The sequence below is a fragment of the Heterodontus francisci genome, unplaced genomic scaffold, assembly GCF_036365525.1.
Source record: "Heterodontus francisci isolate sHetFra1 unplaced genomic scaffold, sHetFra1.hap1 HAP1_SCAFFOLD_58, whole genome shotgun sequence".
Taxonomy (NCBI): Eukaryota; Metazoa; Chordata; class Chondrichthyes; order Heterodontiformes; family Heterodontidae; genus Heterodontus; species Heterodontus francisci.
The window spans coordinates 1,695,279-1,716,361 of NW_027142006.1; the positions used below are offsets into that span (position 1 = coordinate 1,695,279).

General features: G+C 47.4%; 1 non-coding gene across 1 annotated transcript; it reads right to left on the reverse strand.

Annotated features, from left to right (window-relative positions):
* Positions 1 to 20,710: 20,710 nt before the first annotated feature.
* On the reverse strand, positions 20,711 to 20,782 carry trnat-cgu (transfer RNA threonine (anticodon CGU)). Its single transcript has one exon. It is a non-coding gene; the product is annotated as a tRNA-Thr (tRNA).
* Positions 20,783 to 21,083: the final 301 nt, after the last annotated feature.

Below are 21,083 nucleotides of genomic sequence, written 5' to 3' on the forward strand. Positions count from 1 at the left end.
ACCAGTGATGAGCTCGCTGTACAATGTGTCCTTGGGGATCCTGCCATCTTCCATGTGCACACATGGCCAAGCCATCTCAAGTGCCACTGGCTCACTGGGGTGTATATGCTGGGGATGTGTTGGCGATACGGTCCCGCCACTTGATGCCAAGGATTCTCTGGAGGCTGCGAAGATGGAATGAATTGAGACGTCGCTCTGGGCTGACATACGTTGTCCAGGCCTCGCTGCCGTAGAGCAAGGTACTTAGTCACAGGCTTGATACACTTGGACTTTTGTGTTCCGTGTCAGTGCGCCATTTTCCCACACTCTCTTGGCCAGTCTGGACATAGCAGTGGAAGCCTTTCCCATGCACTTGTTGATTTCTGCATCGAGAGCCAGGTTACTGGTGATAGTTGAGCCTAGGTAGGTGAACTCTTGAACCGCTTCCAGAGCGTGGTCACCGATATTGATGGATGGAGCATTTCTGACGTCCTGTCCCATGATGTTCTTTTTCTTGAGGCTGATGGTTAGGCCACATTCGTTGCAGGCAGCCGCAAACCTGTCGATGAGACTCTGCAGCCACTCTTCAGTGTGAGATATTAATGCAGCATCGTCAGCAAAGAGGAGTTCCCTGATGAGGACTTTCCGTACTTTGGTCTTCGCTTTTAGACGGGCAACCTGCCTCCTGATCTTGTGTGGAGGAAAATTCCTTCTTCTGAAGGGTTGAACGTATGTGAGAGCAGCAGGGAGAAGAAGACCCCAAATAATGTAGGTGCGAGAACACAGCCCTGTTTCATGCCACTCAGGATAGGAAAGGGGTCTGATGAGGTGCCGTTATGCTAAATTGTGCCTTTCATATTGTCATGGAATGAGGTGATGATACTTAGCAGCTTTGGTGGACATCCAATCTTTTCTGGTAGTCCGAAGAGATCACGTCTGCTGACGAGGTCAAAGGCTTTGGTGAGATCTATGAAAGCAACGTAGAGGGGCATCTGTTATTCACGGCATTTCTCCTGTAGCTGGTAAAGGGAGAACAGCATGTCAATGTTGGATCTCTCTGCTCGAAAGCTACACTGTGCCTCAGGGTAGACACGCTCAGCCAGCTTCTGGAGCCTGTTTAAAGTGACTCGAGTGAAGACTTTCCCCACTATCCTGAACAGGGAGATTCCACAGTAATTGTTGCAGTCACCGCGGTCACCCTTGTTCTTATAGAGGGTGATGATATTGCCATCGCGCATGTCCTGTGGTACTGCTCCCTCGTCCCAGCACAGGCAAAGCAGTCCGTAGAGTGCTGGAAGTATAGCAGGCTTGGTACGCTTGATTATTTCAGGGTAATGCTGTGCTTCCCAGGTGCTTTTCTGCTGGCTAGAGAATGAATGGCATCACTGAGTTCCGATTTTGTTGGCTGTACGTCCAGCTCATCCATGACTGGCAGAGACTGGGCTGCATTGAGGGCGGTCTCAGTGACAACATTTTCCCTGGAGTACAGTTCTAGGTAGTGCTCCACCCAGCAGTCCATTTACTTCCGTTGGTCAGTGATTATGTCCCCTGATTTAGATTTGAGGGGCGCGATCTTCTTGATGTTTGGCCCAAAAGCTCTCTTAATGCCATCATACATTCCTCTGATGTTTCCAGTGTCAGAGGCCAGCTGAATATGACTGCATAGGTGTTGCCAGTAGTCATTTGCACAGTGCCTGGCTGTTCTTTGTGCAGCGCTTCTGGCTGCTTTAAGAGCTACGGATGTTAACTCGCTGGGGGCTTTCTTGTAGTTCAACAGTGCAATGTGCTTAGCGGCGATGAGAGGTTCCAGCTCTTCAAAGTGTGATTTAAACCAGTCTGCATTCTGCTTCACACGTTTGCCATAGGTGATCATAGCTGAGTCATAGATGGCATCTCTGATGTGGGCCCACTTGGTCTCTGCATCCCCTGTAGGAGTATTTTGAAGGACTTTATCAAGTGAATATAGAAACTTACGTAACAGCTGTGGATAAGAAATTCAGCTCGTGTTGATGCACAGGCGGCCCTTCCGCTTGGAGTGATGCAGCTTCTTTGGTTTGAGTCTAACCTTGCTGCATACCACACGCTGCACACCACACACATCCTTGTCCACTCAACACAGTATTAGACTGGTAGTAAAGTAAGCTTGTTTGCAGCTTGCTGTGAAATGGCATGAGACTGCCATCTCTTGGTGTGAAATAGAACTGCAAGAGGGAAATTGATTGAGAACAAAAAGCAAGGTGGGAATGTAAGCTGTGAGGGGGATACAAAGGACCAGATTTTATTTGGTTCACTCCCCCCGAGATTCCGGCCCTGCTCCAATTCTGGTCTTTTGAGCATCGCTGATTTTTATCGCTCCACCGCTGGCAGCTGTAACATCAGCTGTCCAGGCCCGAAGCCTGAGATTTCCCTCCCTGAACTCTCTGCCTCTCGACCTCTCTTCCCTCCTTTAAAACACTCATGGAAGCTACTTCTGTGACCAAGCTTTTGGCCATCTGCTCTAATACGGTCTTGTGTGGCTTGGGGTCCAAATTTGCTTTCCGACACTCCTGTGAAGTGCCATGGGACGCTGTATTACGTTAAAGGTGCTCTATAAATTTACACACAAGTTGTTGTTGTTTTTGGTCTGGAATGTATTGCCTGAGAGAATGGTGGAAGGAGACTCAATCGTAAGGTTGAAAAGGGAATTTTGATAAATAGTTGAAAGGAAATGAAAGAGCTGCCACAGGCACGATGGGCCGCCCTGGTTGTAGATGACGTCGTCGTCATCCTTCCTTCTATGTGAGATGATGGACTTGCAGCAAATCCATTGGTGATGGGATAGTTTCCCACGGTGCACTTTGTTTGATAGCTGAAGAGGTCAATCTGTGAGAGGCAGGTTCTTCCACAAGTGACACATATGAGGTGGGATTATCAGGTGTCGCTGTTTTCCATGTCGGCACCTGCTGTCGAACTGCTGTAGTCACTGATCGTCATGGTGATGCACACACCAGTCCAGGGGTAATATCACCATTTCCCTCTGTTGTTGGCCAGTGTCTCCCATGTGTGAAAATCGATGTTTCGGGCCTTCATGTCCTGCTTGCAGGCATCCTTGAAGTGGGGCTTTGGGCATCCAACTGGTCTTCTGTCTCCGGCTACCTCCCCAAACAGAATACCCTTGGGAATGTGTCATCTTCCATCCTGCAAACGTGCCTGAGCCAGCAAAGTCACCTCTGCTAGACGAGTGTGAGCATACTCGGGAGATTTGCTTTTGAAAGCATTGTTACATTTGTGATTTTGTCCAGTGTTTATTTGTGCAGTGTCTCACTGTCTTTTGCACAACTGCCTTGGCTAATTTCAAGTCATATAATGTTCTGGCTGCTGGTTTCATGTTGTGCGTCAGGTCGGTTCTGCTTTTTGCTTCAATCACAGATGTCATCTCTGCTGAGTAGGTGGGGAAGAGACAGTTGCCCACCTCCGTCTGGAATGTGTCTTTGCAAAGCAGGTGTGGAAAGAGATGCAGTGGTTTTTGTCGAGGTTCATCCCAAGCAGCTCTGTAACACAGGAGTCTGTGCTCTCCGGGCTGTTCCCAGGGACGCACACCGAGATAAACATCAACTGCTGCTGGAGGACCATCAATTTGGTGATAGACACTCTTTGGTCTGCCCGAAACTTGCTGGTCTTCCAGCGCAAAACGTTGTCCACGACCGAGTTTTGCAGACTGGCACATTCCAAGGTCCAGGACTACGTGCTGAGGGACACACTAAAGCTTGGGGTAGCCACTGCAAAGGCTCAATGTGGAAAGACCATTGTGTAAGGTCCTCCCACCATAGTGAACTAAGGAACTGGACCCATGGGAAACCCATCGGGCTGTATACACCAAATATGGTTTTGCTGTAAAATGTACATGGCAGGTAAAGTGGAATGGAAGGGATGTGAGGCAACTCACTCCTGTGTTGAAGAAAACTGATTTCTTTCACACTTTTTGGAATGTCATAGAGTCATGGAGAGATACAGCACTAAAACAGGCCCTTCAGCCCACCGAGTCTGTGCTGACCACCAACCACCCATTTACAGTAATCCTACATTAATCCCATATTCCCTACCACATCCCCACCTTCCATCAATTCTCCTAGCACCTACCTGCACTCGGGCAATTTACAATGGCCAATTTACCTATCAACCGGCAAGCCTTTGCCTGTGGGAGGAAACCAGAGCACCTGTCGGAAACCCACGCGGTCACAGGGAGAAGTTGCAAACTCCACACAGGCAGTACCCAGAACCGAACCCGGGTCGCTGGAGCTGTGAGGCTGCAGTGTTTTTTTCCAGATTTTTATGAATAAAGTATATTTCGGAAAAACAAAATTCTTAATGAAGTAGGCGCAGTCGATGGGTGCACCTCCTTCACTATCTTTCACCGCCACCCTAACGGTGTTACACACCCCCTGGCCTGGAGCTCTGGTGTTGGTTGCAGCCATTTTTACTTGACGTTTTCCTGGGACAAGTACTAAATCCTCAACTGACAGGGAGACCACCACCTCGGTAGATCTCCAATCCCAAAGGGCGGAATGCCCTAAATACGGTGCTGAAATCACCTCCCACCCCCCCAAAAAACACAAAAACAGCACCTGCATTATCAAACGCCACTGATCACGGTCTATCCCCTGCCAGCTCAGTCCAAGCATTGAGGTGGAGAAGTGCGTACTTGGAGCTGCGAAGAAACGAGCACGAGTGTTTATAGCAAAAAATATTTGGGAGCAGAAACACTGTCCAGCAACAGCTAGTAAACTCTATTTTTGATTCATATAATCAGGGGTGAGCGCAAAAGCAGACCCCCAACTATCACAAATTCTGCAGTTGAGTATCCCACATTTGAAGACATCGCAGGCATCAGCAAACCCACAGTACAATAGGTTAGCCTCATCCTGGGAGAACTTTTTTCTTTATTTCCAAAATATACTTTATTCATAAAAATCTGTAAAAATTACATTGCCAAACAGTTTCCAAACAGTTTCCAAACAGCACCAAAAAATACAAACATTGCAAGGGAGATCAGTTTCCTTCCACACAATCATGAGTTGCCTCACAACTCTTCCATTTCACGATTGTTATGCCAATTATAGTTTCACATTTACAGCAAAAGTAAATATCAACAAAACAGTTCGAGGGGTTTCCCATGGATCCTGCCCCTCAGTTCAGCTTGATGGGGGAACCTTACTTTTTTTTTTAATTTCCAAAATATACTTTATTCATAAAAATCTGTAAAAATTACATTGCCAAACAGTTTCCAAACAGCACCAAAAAAAACAAACATTGCAAGGGAGATCAGTTTCCTTCAATACTGTCATGAGTTTCTTCACAACCCTTCCGTTTCACAATTGTCATGTCAATTACACTTTTACATTTACAGCAATTGAGAATATTAACGATACAGTTCGAGGGGTTTCCCATGGATCCAGCCCCTCAGGCCAGCTTGGTGGGGGAACCTTACACTGTGGTCTTTCCCCGTTGAGCCTTTGCTGCGACTGCCCCAAGCTTTAGTGCGTCCCTCAGCACGTAGTCCTGGACCTTGGAATGCGCCAGTCTGCAACATTCGGTGGTGGGCAACTCTTTGCGCTGGAAGACCAGCAAGTTTCGGGCAGACCAAAGGGCGTCTTTCACCGAATTGATAGTCCTCCAGCAGCAGTTGATGTTTGTCTCGGTGTGCGTCCCTGGGAACAGCCCGTAGAGCACAGAATCCTGTGTTACAGAGCTGCTTGGGATGAACCTTGACAAAAACCACTGCATCTCTTTCCACACCTGCTTTGCAAAGGCACATTCCAGGAGGAGGTGGGCGGCCGTCTCTTCCCCACCACAGCCAACACGGGGGCGCTGTGCGGAGGGGGCGAGACTTCGGGTGTGCGTGAAGGATCTGACGGGGAGGGCCCTTCTCACCACCAGCCAAGCTACGTCTTGGTGCTTGTTTGAAAGTTCTGGTGATGAGGCATTCCGCCAAATGACTTTGACGGTCTGCTCGGGGAACCATCCGACAGGATCCACCGTTTCCTTTTCCCGTAGGGCCTTGAGGACATTCCGTGCAGACCACTGCCTGATGGACCGGTGGTCAAAAGTGTTTTCCCGCAGAAACTGCTCCACGAAGGATGGATGGTACGGCACGTCCCAACTGCACGGAGCGTCCGCGGCAATGTGACCAGGCCCATCCTTCGCAACACCGGGGACAGATAGAACCTCAGCACGTAGTGACACTTGGAGTTTGCGTACTGGGGATCTACACACAGCTTGAGGCAGCCGCACACGAAGGTGGACATCAGGATGAGGGCCACGTTGGGTACATTTTTCCCGCCCTTGTCCAGAGATTTGAACATCGTGTCCCTCCGGACCCGGTCCATTTTAGATCCCCAGACGAAGTGGAAAATGGCTCGGGTGACTGCCACGGCGCAGGAGTGGGGTATGGGCCAGACCTGCGCCACGTAGAGCAACAACGTGAGCGCCTCGCACCTGATGACCAGGTTCTTACCCACAATGGAGAAAGATCGCTGCCCCCACATGCCCAACTTTTGTCGTACCTTGGCTACTCGCTCCTCCCATGTTTTGGTGCACGCCCCGGCCCTTCCGAACCATATCCCCAGCACCTTCAGGTAATCTGACCTGACGGTGAAGGGGACAAAGGATCGGTCAGCCCAGTTCCCAAAGAACATGGCCCCGCTCTTGCCATGGTTAACTTTGGCTCCCGAGGCCAGTTCGAACTGGTCGCAGATGCTCATCAGTCTGCGCACGGACAGCGGATCCGAGCAGAAAACGGCGACGTCATCCATGTACAGGGAGGTTTTGACCTGAGTGCCTCCGCTGCCTGGGATTGTCACCCCTCTTATGCTCGCATCCTTCCTAATAGACTCAGCAAAGGGTTCAATACAGCAAACAAACAAGACCGGGGACAGAGGACAGCCCTGTCTGACTCCAGATTTGATCGGGAAACTTTCAGATTCCCACCCATTGAATGAGACTGCGCTACTGATGTTTGTGAAGAGCAGTTGGATCCAATTGCAGATTCCCTCCCCAAACCCCATTTTGGAAAGCACGTCCATCATGTCGGTGTGCGATATCCTGTCAAAAGCCTTCTCCTGGTCCAGGCTGATGAGGCAGGTGTCCACCCTCCTGTCCCGTACGTAGGCGATCGTATCCCTGAGTAGCGCGAGACTATCAGAGATCTTCCTGCCGGGTACAGTACAGGTCTGATCGGGGTGAATCACCAACTCCAGAGCAGACTTGACTCGACTGGCTATGACTTTGGACAGAATCTTGTAATCAACATTAAGCAGTGAGATGGGCCGCCAATTTCTGATTTCTGCCCTCTCCCCCTTCTGCTTGTAAATGAGCGTGATGATGCCTTTTCTCATGGATTCTGACATGCTGCCGGCCAGGAGCATACTCTCGTATACCTCCAGCAGGTCCGGGCCAACCCAGTCCCACAGCGCCGAGTACAACTCCACCGGTAAGCCGTCGCTCCCGGGAGTTTTACTCGTCTCGAAAGGCTCGACGGCCTTTGTCAGCTCGTCCAGAGTTAGCGGCTTGTCCAGTCTCTCCCTCCTGCTGTCATCTAGGACCTCTGTGATAGATGACAGGAAGGACTGGGAGGCTCTGCTGTCTGTGGGCTTCGCGTCATGCAGCCCAGCACAAAAGGATTTGCTGATCCTTAGTAGGTCGGACTGCGAAGACGTTACAGAGCCATCTTCTTCCTTCAAGCTGCTGATAACAGAGCTCTCTGTGTGTACCTTTTGGAAGAAGTAACGCGAGCACGTCTCATCCTGCTCGATGGAGCGGACTCTGGACCGGAAGATGATCTTGGAGGCCTCCTTGGCAAAGAGCGAGGCCTGCTGGCTCTTCAGCTCTTGGAGGTCCTCCTTGACCTCGACCCCCATTGACTGCAACCGGAGTAGATTTTGCACAATTTTCTGGAGTCGGGACATTTCCCTCTGTCTCTCTCTCGCCTTCTGAACACCTTTGTGGATGAAGAACCTCTTGATGTTCTCCTTAATCGCTTCCCACCAGTGAACTGGAGACTCAAAGAGGGGTTTCACGGTCCTCCAACCTTTGTAATCCCTTTTGAGTTCCTCAACGTACTCTGGGGTCAGCAGTGTAGCATTGAGTTTCCACGTCCCTCTGCCAACCCGCTGGACGTCCTGTAAGTGACAGTCAGCCAGTAAGAGGCAGTGGTCGGAGAAGAACACCGGCTTGACGTCGGTGGATCCGACCGTGACAGCACGAGACACAAACAGGAAGTCAATCCTGGAACGTGCAGACCCGTCCGATCTTGACCATGTGTATCTGCGCTGCGCTCTGTCTGCAGGTTTGCTGAAGACGTCGTGCAGTTTGGCATCCTTAACTGTTTCTATTAGGAATCTGGACGTAGCGTCCAGTTTGCTGTCGTCACTGCCGGATCGTCCAGCCGCATCGATGATGCAGTTGAAGTCACCGCCTAGGATGACCGGCCTGGACGTCGCCAGCAGCAGTGGGAGCTGCTGGAAGACGGTCAGCCGCTCGCTGCGTTGTACCGGGGCGTACACGTTGATCAACCGGAGCGGAGCGTTGTTGTACATCACGTCTGCTACGAGGAGGCGACCGCCCACCACCTCCTTAACTTCGGAGATGGTGAAGTTACCTCCCCGCAGCAGAATACCCAGGCCGGAGGAACGGCAGTCATTACCCCCCGACCAGATCGATGGCCCGTGGGACCACCATCGCGACCACTGCCTGTAGGTGCTGAGGTGTGGTATTCCACACTCCTGCAGAAACAGTAGGTCAGCTTTGACCTTGGCAAGGTAATCCAAGGTTGAAATACATCGCGTAGTAGATTTAATGCTACGCACATTAATGGAAGCAATTCTTACACCCATTTTTTACTAAAAATTAGTTGTTGCTTCCCATACCATTTGTCCTCGCTAGTCCCAGTCCTTCGGGATGTTCCTGCATACCCATCGTGGGCGCAAGCAGTTTCACGTTGATTGGGCTCAGAAACCCCTCCTGATTTTTCATGCAGGGTTTGTTCCGCTCGGGTGACATCGGGGGGGTCTTGTAGGCAGAGAGCATTGGCTTGTCCTCAGCTGCTTCCATCTGTTCCTCCTCGAAAACATCACAGCTCCCGGTCTCCCGGAGCTCAGGTGCACCAGACGTGTCTTTGCTCCCGGTGTCCCGGAACTGAGATGCGTTGGCCACGTCGTTACGTGTGGGGCATTGGGGTTGGGCCACGCCGGGCCCATCACAGCTTCCAGTGCCTGGGGGCTGGGATGCTTTACCATCCATCTCGGAGTTCTGCCGCCTCTTTTGAAGGGGCTGTCGTTCCAGCATTTCCCCGTCCAGTGAAGAGGAGTTGTTGCAGTCTGATTCAGAAGAGAGCCTCCTCTTGCCACTGGTTTGGGTGGTGGCTTTGGGATGTTTTTTCTTTGTGGTTTTCCTCTGGACCACTTGCCACTGACCTGTTTGTGTAGATAGGCTGACTGGAGGGGAAGCTATGTTGGATTTGGTGCTTGGCAACGAACAAGGCCAGATGGCAGATCTCTCGGTGGGAGAGCATTTCGGTGATAGTGATCACAACTCCCTGACCTTTACTATCGTCATGGAGAGGGACAGGAGCAGACGGGATGGGAAAATATTTAATTGGGGGAGGGGGAATTACAATGCTATTAGGCAGGAACTGGGGTGCATAAATTGGGAACAGATGTTCTCAGGGAAATGCACGACAGAAATGTGGAGGTTGTTTAGGGAGCACTTGCTGCGACTGCTGGATAGGTTTGCCCGATGAGGCAAGGAAGGGATGGTAGGGTGAAGGAACCTTGGATGACAAGAAATGTGGAACAGCTAGTCAAGAGGAAGAAGGAAGCTTACTTAAGGTTGAGGAAGCAAGGATCAGACAGGGCTCTAGAGGGTTACAAGGTAGCCAGGAAGGAACTGAAGAATGGACTTAGGAGAGCTAGAAGGGGACATGAAAAAGTCTTGGCGGGTAGGATTAAGGAAAATCCCAATGCGTTCTGCACTTATGTGAGGAACAAGAGGATGGCCAGAGTGAGGGTAGGGCCGATCAAGGATAGTGGAGGGAACTTGTACCTGGAGTCGGAGGAGGTAGGGGAGGTCCTAAATGAATACTTTGCTTCAGTATTCACTAGTGATAGGGACCTGGTCGTTTGTGAGGACAGCGTGAAACATGCTCGAACAGGTTGATGTTAAGAGGGAGGATGTGCTGGAAATTTTGAAAGACATGAGGACAGATAAGTCCCTGGGGCCAGACGGGATATACCCAAGGATATTAAGGGAAGCGAGGGAAGAGATTGCCGCGCCTTTGGCGATGATCTTTGCGTCCTCACTGTCCACTGGAGTAGTACCACATGATTGGAGGGTGGCAAATGTTATTCCCTTGTTCAAGAAAGGGAATAGGGATAACCCTGGGAATTATAGACCAGTCAGTCTGACGTAAGTAGTGGGCAAATTATGGGAGAGGATTCTGGGAGACAGGATTTATGATTAGTTGGAAAAGCATAGTTTGATTAGAGACAGTCAGCATGGCTTTGTGAGGGGCAGATCATGCCTCACAAGCCTTATTACATTCTTTGAAGATGTGACAAAACACATCGATGAAGGAAGAGCAGTGGATGTGGTGTATATGGATTTCTGCAAGGCGTTTGATAAGGTTCCCCATGGTAGGCTCATTCAGAAAGTAAGGAGGCATGGGATACAGGGAAAGTTGACTGTCTGGATACAGAATTGGCTGGCCCATAGAAGACAGAGGGTGGTAGTAGATGGAAAGTATTCAGCCTGGAGCTCGGTGACCAGTGGTGTTCCACAGGGATCTGTTCTGGGACCTCTGCTCTTTGTGATTTTTATAAATGACTTGGAAGAGGAAGTGGAAGTCTGGGTTAGCAAGTTTGCCGATGATACGAAGGTTGCTGGAGTTGTGGATAGTGTGGAAGGCTGTTGTAGGTTGCAACAGGACATTGACAGGATGCAGAGCTGGGCTGAGAAGTGGCAGATGGAGTTCAACCTGGAAAAGTGTGAAGTGATTCATTTTGGAGGGTTGAATTTGAATGCAGAATACAGGCGAAAAGACAGGATTCTTGGTAGTGTGGAGGAACAGAGGGATCTTGGGGCCCATGTCCATAGATCGCTCAAAGTTGCCACTCAAGTTGATAGGGTTGTTAAGAAGGCGTATGGTGTGTTGGCTTTCATTAACAGGGGGATTGAGTTTAAGAGCCGCGAGGTTATGCTGCAGCTCTATAAAGCCCTGGTTAGACCACACTTGGAATATTGTGTTCAGTTCTGGTCGTCTCATTATAGGAAGGATGTGGAAGCTTTAGAGAGGGTGCAGAGGAGATTTATCAGGATGCTGCCTGGACTGGAGGGCATGTCTTACGAAGAAAGATTGAGGGAGCTGGGACTTTCCTCATTGGAACGAAGAAGGATGAGAGGTGACTTGATAGAGGGGTACAAGATGATGAGAGACATAGATAGAGTGGATAGCCAGAGACTTTTTCCCAGGGTGGAAAGGGCTATCACCAGGGGGCATAATTTTAAGGTGATGGAGGAAGGTTTCCAGGAGCTGTCAGAGGTAGGTTCTTCACACAAGAGAGTGGTGGGTGCATGGAATGCACTGCCAGCGGTGGTAGTAGAAGCAGATACATTAGGGACATTAAGCGTCTCTTGGATAGGTACATGGATGATAGTAGAATGAAGGGTATGTAGGTAGTTTTGATCTTAGAGTAGGTTAAAGGTTCGGCACATCATCGTGGGCCGAAGGGCCTGTACTGTGCTGTACTGTTCTATGTTCTATAACATAGGTGTTGGGAGGCTCAGCCTGGCTACGCAATGTTACAAGGACGCTGAGTGACACCATCGACAACGGGACAGAGAGAAAAACACACAGAAAACGAATAGACTGTGAAGAAGCAAAAGTGAGGAACGGAGAGAGAGAGACAGACAACGAAACTGAGATGGAGAAACAAGGCATTTGTATGATTGTGCTCTCCCTGTTGTCTAAAGGTATTTCCTGTTGTGTAAATATGTTTTATGTTGTGTAAAGATGTACCCTGTTGTTGTGTAAAGGTTTTCCCTGTTATTGTTTTATTTTCTGTTGCTGACCGTCTCCTCACTGTGACCATTTGTCCTGGTTTTATTGTGGCCAAAATCACCATCTGGTGGTGGAGAGGAGACTCTGCAGGAAGGGGTTGACAAAGCGGGAGAGACTCGGCTGGTCCGTGTTTGCAGTTTGTGTTCGTGTGAGCAAAAGTGATTTGTTACTGATTGATGTGTTCACTCAAAGGATAACGCTGATTGCAATCGAGCACATCTTGTTATTTTGGGGAAACACTTGATATTTTGAATATGAACGGTTTGTGTTACCACCAAACATAAATAGCAGAGAATGGTTTCGATCTATCGACTTCGGTGTTATGGGCTCAGCACGCTTCCGCTGCGCCACTCTGCTAACTGTTGGGTTAAATTTTAGCTGCCTGTTAGTGAAATATGTTCATTTCTCCAATGTTTTTATAAAAATAGGATTGTAGTCGGATTTCTCAAGAATCCCGGACTCAGCAACACACGTGCTGACGGACTCACCCTCACTGCCCAATGACACAAGGACACTGAGTAACAGCACCGACAATGAGGCAGGCAGAGAAAGACACACAGAAAACCAGGAAGAGATTATCAGGACCCAGAAAGGAACAGACAGAGAAAGACACACAGAAAACCAGGAAGAGATTATCAGGACCCAGAAGGGAACAGACAGAGAAAGACACACAGAAAACCAGAAAGAGATTATCAGGACCCAGAAGCGAACAGACAGAGAAAGGTACTGAGCAAACCAGCAAGAGACAACGAAAGACTGATGATTTATGTAATTGTGTTCTCTGTTGTGTAAAGATATTTCCTGCTGTGTAATATGTTCTCTGTTGTGTTACTGTATTCGCTGTTGTGTGAAGATGTTCTCTGTTATTGTGTAAAATGGTTCCCTGTTGGGTAAAGATCTTCTCAGTTGTGTAAATATGATCCGTCTTGTGTAAAAGTGTTCCGGGTTGTTTAAATATGTTCCCTGCTCTGTAATGTAGAGCTGAGTCTGCACTAATGGAATTGCGACAGTATCTTCCAGTCTGATACTGTATGAGGGCTGGAATGTGATCCAAAGCACAGTCTATACAAATTAAATTGCTATTGTATCTTTTAGTTTCACAATCCGGGGGAGTTTTAAACTGAAATCTCAGTTTGTATCTCAGGTTATGCTATCTTTCAGATTCTCTCAATCTGATATCACACTAGAGATTTAGACTTAAGAAAGGATGTACTGGCATTGGAGGAGTTCAAAAGCGATTCACTCAGCTGATTCCTGAGATGAAGGGGTTGACTTATGAAGAACGGCGAAACAGGTTATTCATTCGTGTTTAGAAGAATGAGGGGTGATCTTTTTGAAACGTACAAGATTCTGAGGGGGCTTAACAGGGTGAAGAAGGGTCTCTGACCTGAAACATTAACTCTGCTTCTCTCTTCACAGATGCTGCCAGACCTGCTGAGTATTTCCAACATTTCTTGTTTTTATTAACAGGGTAGATGTTGAGAAAATGTTTCCACTAGTGGGGGAATCTCAAACTAGGCGACATAGTTACAGAATAAGGGGACACTCATTTAAAACTGAGATGCAAAGGAATTTCTTCTCTCAGAGGGTAGTGAATGTCTGGAATTCTCTACCCCAGACAGTATTGGAGGCTAAATCACTGAAAGTATTTAAAGAGGATGCAAATAGATTTTTGAAATATTGGAGAGTTGAGGTCCATGAAGAGCTGGCATGAAAGAGGAGTTGAGGTCTGGGGCAGATCAGCCATGATCTTACTGAATGGCAGGGCAGGCTTGAGGGGCCGAATGGCCTACTCCTGCTCCTATTTCTTCTGTTCTTATGTTATGTTATATCTAATGTATATGTCAGGATGCACTATGGGAATTAATACTGAAACTTATAAACTCATAATGTGTGTAAATATTGGGCTGATATTTAACTTGAATCTCAGAGTACATTATTGTAGTTAATTCTGTAAGTTTGAAAAGGGAACTCTGTGCCATAATGAAAACAAGAAATGCTGGAAATACTCAGCAGGTCAGGCAGCATCTGTACAGAGAGAAGCAAAGTTAACGTTTCAGGTCAGTGACCTTTCAGATGCTGCCTGACCTTTTGAAAGTCCATGTACACCACATCAACAGCATTGCCCTCATCATCCCTCTCTGTTACCTCATCAAAAAACTACAGCAGGACAGTTAAACATGATTTTCCCTTAAGATATCCATGCTGGCTTTCTTGAATTAACCCACATTTGTCCATGGGATTATTAATTTTGTCCCGAATTATTCTTTCGAGAAATTTTCCCACCTCCAAAATTGAACTGACTAGGGAGTGAAATGAGGTGAGTTGCTCTAACAGAGAGCCAGCACGGGTTCGACAGGCTGAATGGCCTCCTTCTGTGCTGTAGCCATTCTATGATTGTATGATTCTAGCAACAACTGTTGGTGGAGAGGCAGTGATGCAGGAATGGGTTGACAGAAAGGGGAAAGTCTGGGCTGGTGTGTGTTCGGGTTTGTGAATAAAGGTGATTTGGAAGCTGTGTTCCAAATTGAAGTGTTTACTGGAAGGAAGAAGGTGATGTAAATAAAGAGTAAAACGTGTTAAGATGAAGCGTGGTGTGATTGTGGGCAGCAGTAAATGTAGTGCTGGTGAATTATTTGTGTTAATAAACTTCCACTGCACCCTCTGCTGCAGGCTGCTGTTTATATCCAGCTGTGTATTAGTGCTGTGTGTTAACGAGATAAATGTTTGTTTCAACGCTGTTTACAAAGCAAAATCATTGCACTCAAACAGTCCCAGACATAGCAACACACGTACAAAAGCAAAATACTGCAGATGCTGGAAATCTGAAACATAAACAGAAAATGCTTGAAATAATCAGCAGGTCTGGCAGCATCTGTGGAGAGAGAACAAAGTTAATGTGAGCTAAGGAAACAGACCTGAACTGTTAACTGTTTCTCTCTGCACAGATGCTGTCAGACCTACTGAGCATTTCCAGCATTTTCTTTTTTTATTACAGCAACACAGGTGTTGGGAGGCTCAGCCTGGCTACACAATGTTACAAGGACGCAGAGTAACACCATCGACAACGGGACAGAGAGAAAAACAGACAGAAAACTAAGAATAGACTGTGAGGAAGCAAAAGTGAGGGACAGAGAGAGAGGCAACGAGACTGAGATGGAGAAACAAGGCATTTGTATGATTGTGTTCTCCCTGTTATCTAAAGGTATTTCCTGTTGTGTAAATATGTTTTCTGTTGTGTAAAGATGTACCCTGTTGTTGTGTAAAGGTTTTCCCTGTTATTGTTTTATTTTCTGTTACTGACCTTCTCCTCACTGTGACCATTTGTCCTGCTTTTAATGTGGCCAACATCACCATCTGGTGGTGGAGAGGAGGCTCTGCAGGAAGGGGTTGACAAAGTGGGAGAGACTCGGCTGGTCCGTGTTTGCAGCTTGTGTTCGTGTGAGCAAAAGTGATTTGTTACTGATTGATGTGTTCACTAGAAGGAAGAAGCTGATTGCAATAGAGTGCCTTTGGAATCATCTTGTTATTTTAGGAAAATACTTGATGTTTTGAAAGTGAATTGTTTGCATTATTACCAAACATAAATAGCAGAGAATGGTTTCGATCCATTGATCCCCACGTTACAGGCCCAGCACATTTCCGCTGCACCACTCTGCTAACTACTGTTTTCAATTTCAGCTGCCCGTTAGTGAAATATGTTCATTCCCCAATGTTTTTATAAAAATAGGATTGGAGTCGGATTTCTCAAGAATCCCGAACTCAGCAACACACTTGCTGACGGACTCACCCTCACCGCACAATGACACAAGGACACTGAGTAACAGCACCGACAATGAGGCAGGCAGAGAAAGACACACAGAAAACCAGGAAGATATTATCAGGACTCAGAAATGAACAGACAGAGAAAGGTACTGAGCAAACCAGCAACAGACAGCGAGATAAAAGCAAAATACTGCGGATGCTGGAAATCTGAAATAAAAACAAGAAATGCTGGAACCACTCAGCAGGTCTGGCAGCATCTGTGGAAAGAGAAGCAGAGTTAACGTTTCGGGTCAGTGACCCTTCATCAAGGAGGCGAGGACAAATGGTATGGGAAGCAACAACTAATTTTTAGTAAAAAATGGGTGTAAGAATTGCTTCCATTAATGTGCGGAGCATTAAATCTACTACGCGATGTGTTTCAACCTTGGATTACCTTGCCAAGGTCAAAGCTGACCTACTGTTTCTGCAGGAGTGTGGAATACCACACCTCAGCAGCTACAGGCAGTGGTCGCGATGGTGGTCCCACGGGCCATCGATCTGGTCGGGGGGTAATGACTGCCGTTCCTCCGGCCTGGGTATTCTGCTGCGGGTAGGTAACTTCACCATCTCCGAAGTTAAGGAGGTGGTGGGCGGCCGCCTCCTCGTAGCAGACGTGATGTACAACAACGCTCCGCTCAGGTTGATCAACGTGTACGCCCCGGTACAACGCAGCGAGCGGCTGACCGTCTTCCAGCAGCTCCCACTGCTGCTGGCGACGTCCAGGCCGGTCATCCTAGGCGGTGACTTCAACTGCATCATCTGGAGATCTAAAATGGACCAGGGCGGGAGGGACTCGATGTTCAAACCTCTGGACAAGGGCGGGAAAAATGAACCCAACGTCGCCCTCATCCTGATGACCACCTTCGTGTGCAGCTGCACCAAGCTGTGTGTGGAGCCCCAGTACACAAACACCAAGTGTCACTATGTGCTGAGGTGTTGCGAAGGATGGGTCTGGTCACATTGCCGCGGATCGCTTCATCCAGTTGGACCATACCGTACCAGCTATCCTTCGTGGGAATGTTTCTGCGGGAAAACACCTTTGACCACCAATCCATCAGGCAGTGGTCTGCACGGAATGTCCTCAAGGCCCTACGGGAAAAGGAGATGGTGGATCCGGTCGGATGGTACCCCGAGCAGACTGCCAAAGTCATTTGGCAGAATGCCTCATCACCAGAACTTTCAAACAAGCACCAAGATGTAGCTTGGCTGGTGGTAAGAAGAGCCCTTCCTGTCAGATCCTTCCTGCATGCCCGAAGTCTCGCCCCCCTCCACACGCGTCCCTCGAGGTGGCTGTGGTGGGGAAGAGACAGTTGCCCACCTCCTTCTGGAATGTGTCTTTGCAAAGCAGGTGTGGAAAGAGATGCAGTGGTTTTTGTCGAGGTTCATCCCAAGCAGCTCTGTAACACAGGAGTCTGTGCTCCACGGGCTGTTCCCAGGGATGCACACCGAGATAAACATTAACTGCTGCTGGAGGACCATCAATTCGGTGATAGACTCTCTTTGGTCTGCCCTAAACTTGCTGGTCTTCCAGCGCAAAGAGTTGTTCACGACCGAGTTTTGCAGACAGGCACATTCCAAGGTCCAGGACTACGTGCTGAGGGACGCACTAAAGCTTGGGGTAGCCACTGCAAAGGCTCAATGGGGAAAGACCACCGTGTAAGGTCCCCCCGCCATAGTGAACTGGGCAGTTGGACCCATTGGAAACCCCTCGTGTTGTATGCACCAGATATGGGTTTGCTGTAAAATGTCCATGTCAGGTAAAATGGAGTGGAAGGGTTGTGAGGCAACTCACTCCTGTATTGAAGAAAACTGATTTCCTTTGCACTTTTTGGAATGTCAACTTGGTGCTGTTTTGAACTGTTGTATAATGCATTGTTTACAGATTTATATGAAGAAAGCATATTTTTAGGAATAAAATCCTGAGGATTCATGTGCATAGTTCTTTGACGGAGGCAGGACACATTGAGAAAGTAGTTAGCAAAGCATATGGGATCTTGGGCTTCATAAATAGAGGTACTGAGTACAAAAGTAGGGAAGTTATGCTGAACCTGTATAAATCTCTAGTTGGGCCACAACCAGAGAATTGCATCCAGTTCTAGTCAACACACGTTTGGAGGGATGTGAGTGTCCTTGAGAGGGTGGAGAAGATTTATCAGAATGGTTCCAGACATGAGGGATTTTAGCTGTAAGGTTAGGTTGGAGAAGCTGGGGTTGTTCTCCTTGGAGCAAAGGAGATTGAGGGGAGATTTGATAGACATGTACAAGATTATAATAAATATGACAGGTTTAGATAACTTACAGGGCGATGGGGATAGAGCGGGGGAATGGGACTGAATGGACTGATTTACATGGGCTTGATGGGCAAAATGACTTCCTGTACTGTAGTGACTCCAGGACTCAATGACTCTCTCTCCTTCTCTCTCTCTCTCTCTCTGTCTATCGCTTTACCTCTCTCTGCCTCTCTCTCTCTATCTGTCTTTAGCTGGTCCTCTAACTTTCTCTTGCACTCTCTCTTTTTTTTTCACTCTCTCTCTCTCCATTACACACATATTTGTCAATCACATGTCAAAGAAGGAAGCGTAATGAAGGAATGGCTTGAACATGTTTCCAGCAGAATAGTTAAATGTTTAAAGTTTCTGTAGGGAGTTTGACCTGAGATGCTGAGACACAAGGATGTGAGGTTATTAAAGTCTTCACCAAATGTAATAGGGAAAAATTTTCTTCACTGGTGAACCCAAAGGAACAAATATGGCACAAGAATGAGAAAAGTCAGAGGATTGAGAAACATCCAATGGTTCTTCACATATACAAGTCAGCAGACCCACAGAAAAACAGTAGGTTGAGAGTTCAGATCCAGTGATAGCCTTGACAAATATCGAGCCAGTGCTTTTTTCTTGATAAACCCGACATCTGTCCACTTGGCTATTGCACCTCGTCTCGATGTATCTGATAATACTGATACTATTTGTATTCCACAGTTGCTTTGAAATCACAGGCAATATAAATGGATTGGGAATGTCAATGGTCAGGAACCATTAATGGATTGGGAAAGTCAATGGACTGGAAAATATCAGTGGATTGGGAAATTCTATAGACTGAGTTAAATCAATGGATTGGGACAGTTCAGTACATTGTGAAACATCAATGGATTAGGAAACAGGAATTAAAGGGACAGATGGAGTTCAACCTGGAAAAGTGTGAAGTGATTCATTTTGGAAGGTCGAATTTGAATGCAGAATACAGGCTAAAAGACAGGATGCTTGGGAGTGTGGAGGAACAGAGGGATCTTGGGGTCCATGTCCATAGATTGCCCAAAGTTGCCACCCAAGTTGATAGGGTTGTTAAGAAGGCATATGGTGTGTTGGCTTTCATTAACAGGGGGATTGAGTTTAAGAGCCGCGAGGTTATGCTGCAGCTCTATAAAGCCCTGGTTAGACCACACTTGGAATATTGTGTTCAGTTCTGGTCGCCTCATTATCGGAAGGATGTGGAAGCTTTCGAGAGGGTGCAGAGGAGATTTACCAGGATGCTGCCTGGACTGAAGGGTATGTTTTCCGAAGAAAGGTTGAGGGTGCTAGGGCTTTTCTCATTGGAACGAAGAAGGATGAGAGGTGACATGATAGAGGGGTACAAGATGATGAGAGGCATAGATAGAGTGGATAGCCAGAGACTTTTTCCCAGGGCGGAAAGGGCTATCACCAGGGGGCATAATTTTAAGGTGATGGAGGAAGGTTTCGGGGAGATGTCAGAGGTAGGTTCTTTACACAGAGAGTGGTGGGTGCGTGGAATGCACTGCCAGAGGTGGTAGTAGAAGCAGATACATTAGGGCCATTTAAGCGACTCTTGGATAGGTACATGGATGATAGTAGAATGAAGGGTATGTAGGTAGTTTGATCTTAGAGTCGGTTAAAGGTTCGGCACAACATCGTGGGTCGACGGGCCTGTACTGTGCTGTACTGTTCTATGTTCTATGTTCCAGATGAAAGGATTGCATTAATCAATGGATTAGAATGTGGAGAAGCAGGAGAAAATGATGCCATTTTAAGGAGGGGGCCGGGGGTTAGTAGAAGCAGACCAGGGCTATTTTACTCTCTATCTCACTCCTTTCTTCTATCTGGCTCATTATCACATCCTCTCTCTCTCAGAGCGGTGGGAATCACTGGAACCCACACTTGTTGCTCAGGTTGTTTGGTTCCGGGAAAATACAAGGTCCACATCAGATTGACAGGAAGGATAAATATGATTCAGAGCCAATCATATTCCATTTAGTGATGTGTGCTCAGCCTTGTTATATCAGCAAAGGCAGCAGGAAATGCAAATCCTGAAGAGTTTTGATAGAGTGAAGAAGGAGAAAGTGTTGCCAGTGACAGAAGGGTCAGTAACCAGAGGAAACACATTTAAAGTAATTGACAAAAGAATTCGAGTTGTGATGAGGAGATTGTTTTTTCAGCAGTGTGTTGTTCTGGTCTGGAATGCAATCCTGAAAGGTAAGTGGAAGCAGATTCAATGTTAACTCTAAATGGAATTGGATATGTACCTGACATGGAAAATCTAACAGGGCAATGGGGGAAAGGACAGGAGTGTGGGATGTGGGATTAATAGAATACCTCTGTTCAATATCCGGCATATACACAGTAATAAGGTTCAGTGCTTGGACCTCAGATATTTTCACTCTATCAATGGCAGAGAAGGCTGGAGGAACCATGTGGCTACTCCTCACGTTCTTCCCCGTGTCCAGGATAAAGTGTAACATGACACTGATTTCCAGATGGCCAAAACAAATGCAACGCACATCTTTTGTGGAAACATCACAGTTAAAGTGAGAAACTAATCAAAAGGCACAAACGGGGATTGAACCCGTGACTTTCAATCTACGAGACTGACACCTTACCACTTGGCCACCGTGCCTTTTGTTAATGAACACCTGAGGCTCCAGAGGAGGATTTGTGAATATTTTTCAATTTGGTTGAAACAGCATCGAGAAACATGCACAGAAATAAAGAGGGATTGTGGAATGGGGAACAGATCAGCCTCATTTACATCATCAGCATCATGAAATCTTCATTGAGACGTTCCATTCCCATCCTCAGCATTTCTCACATCTGTACAATAATATAAGAGTGGACATTGGGTTGTTACTGGGCAGATTATATAAATAGACTATGTGCATCATCACAGGAAGTGATGTAATATAATCAGTCCGGCACCT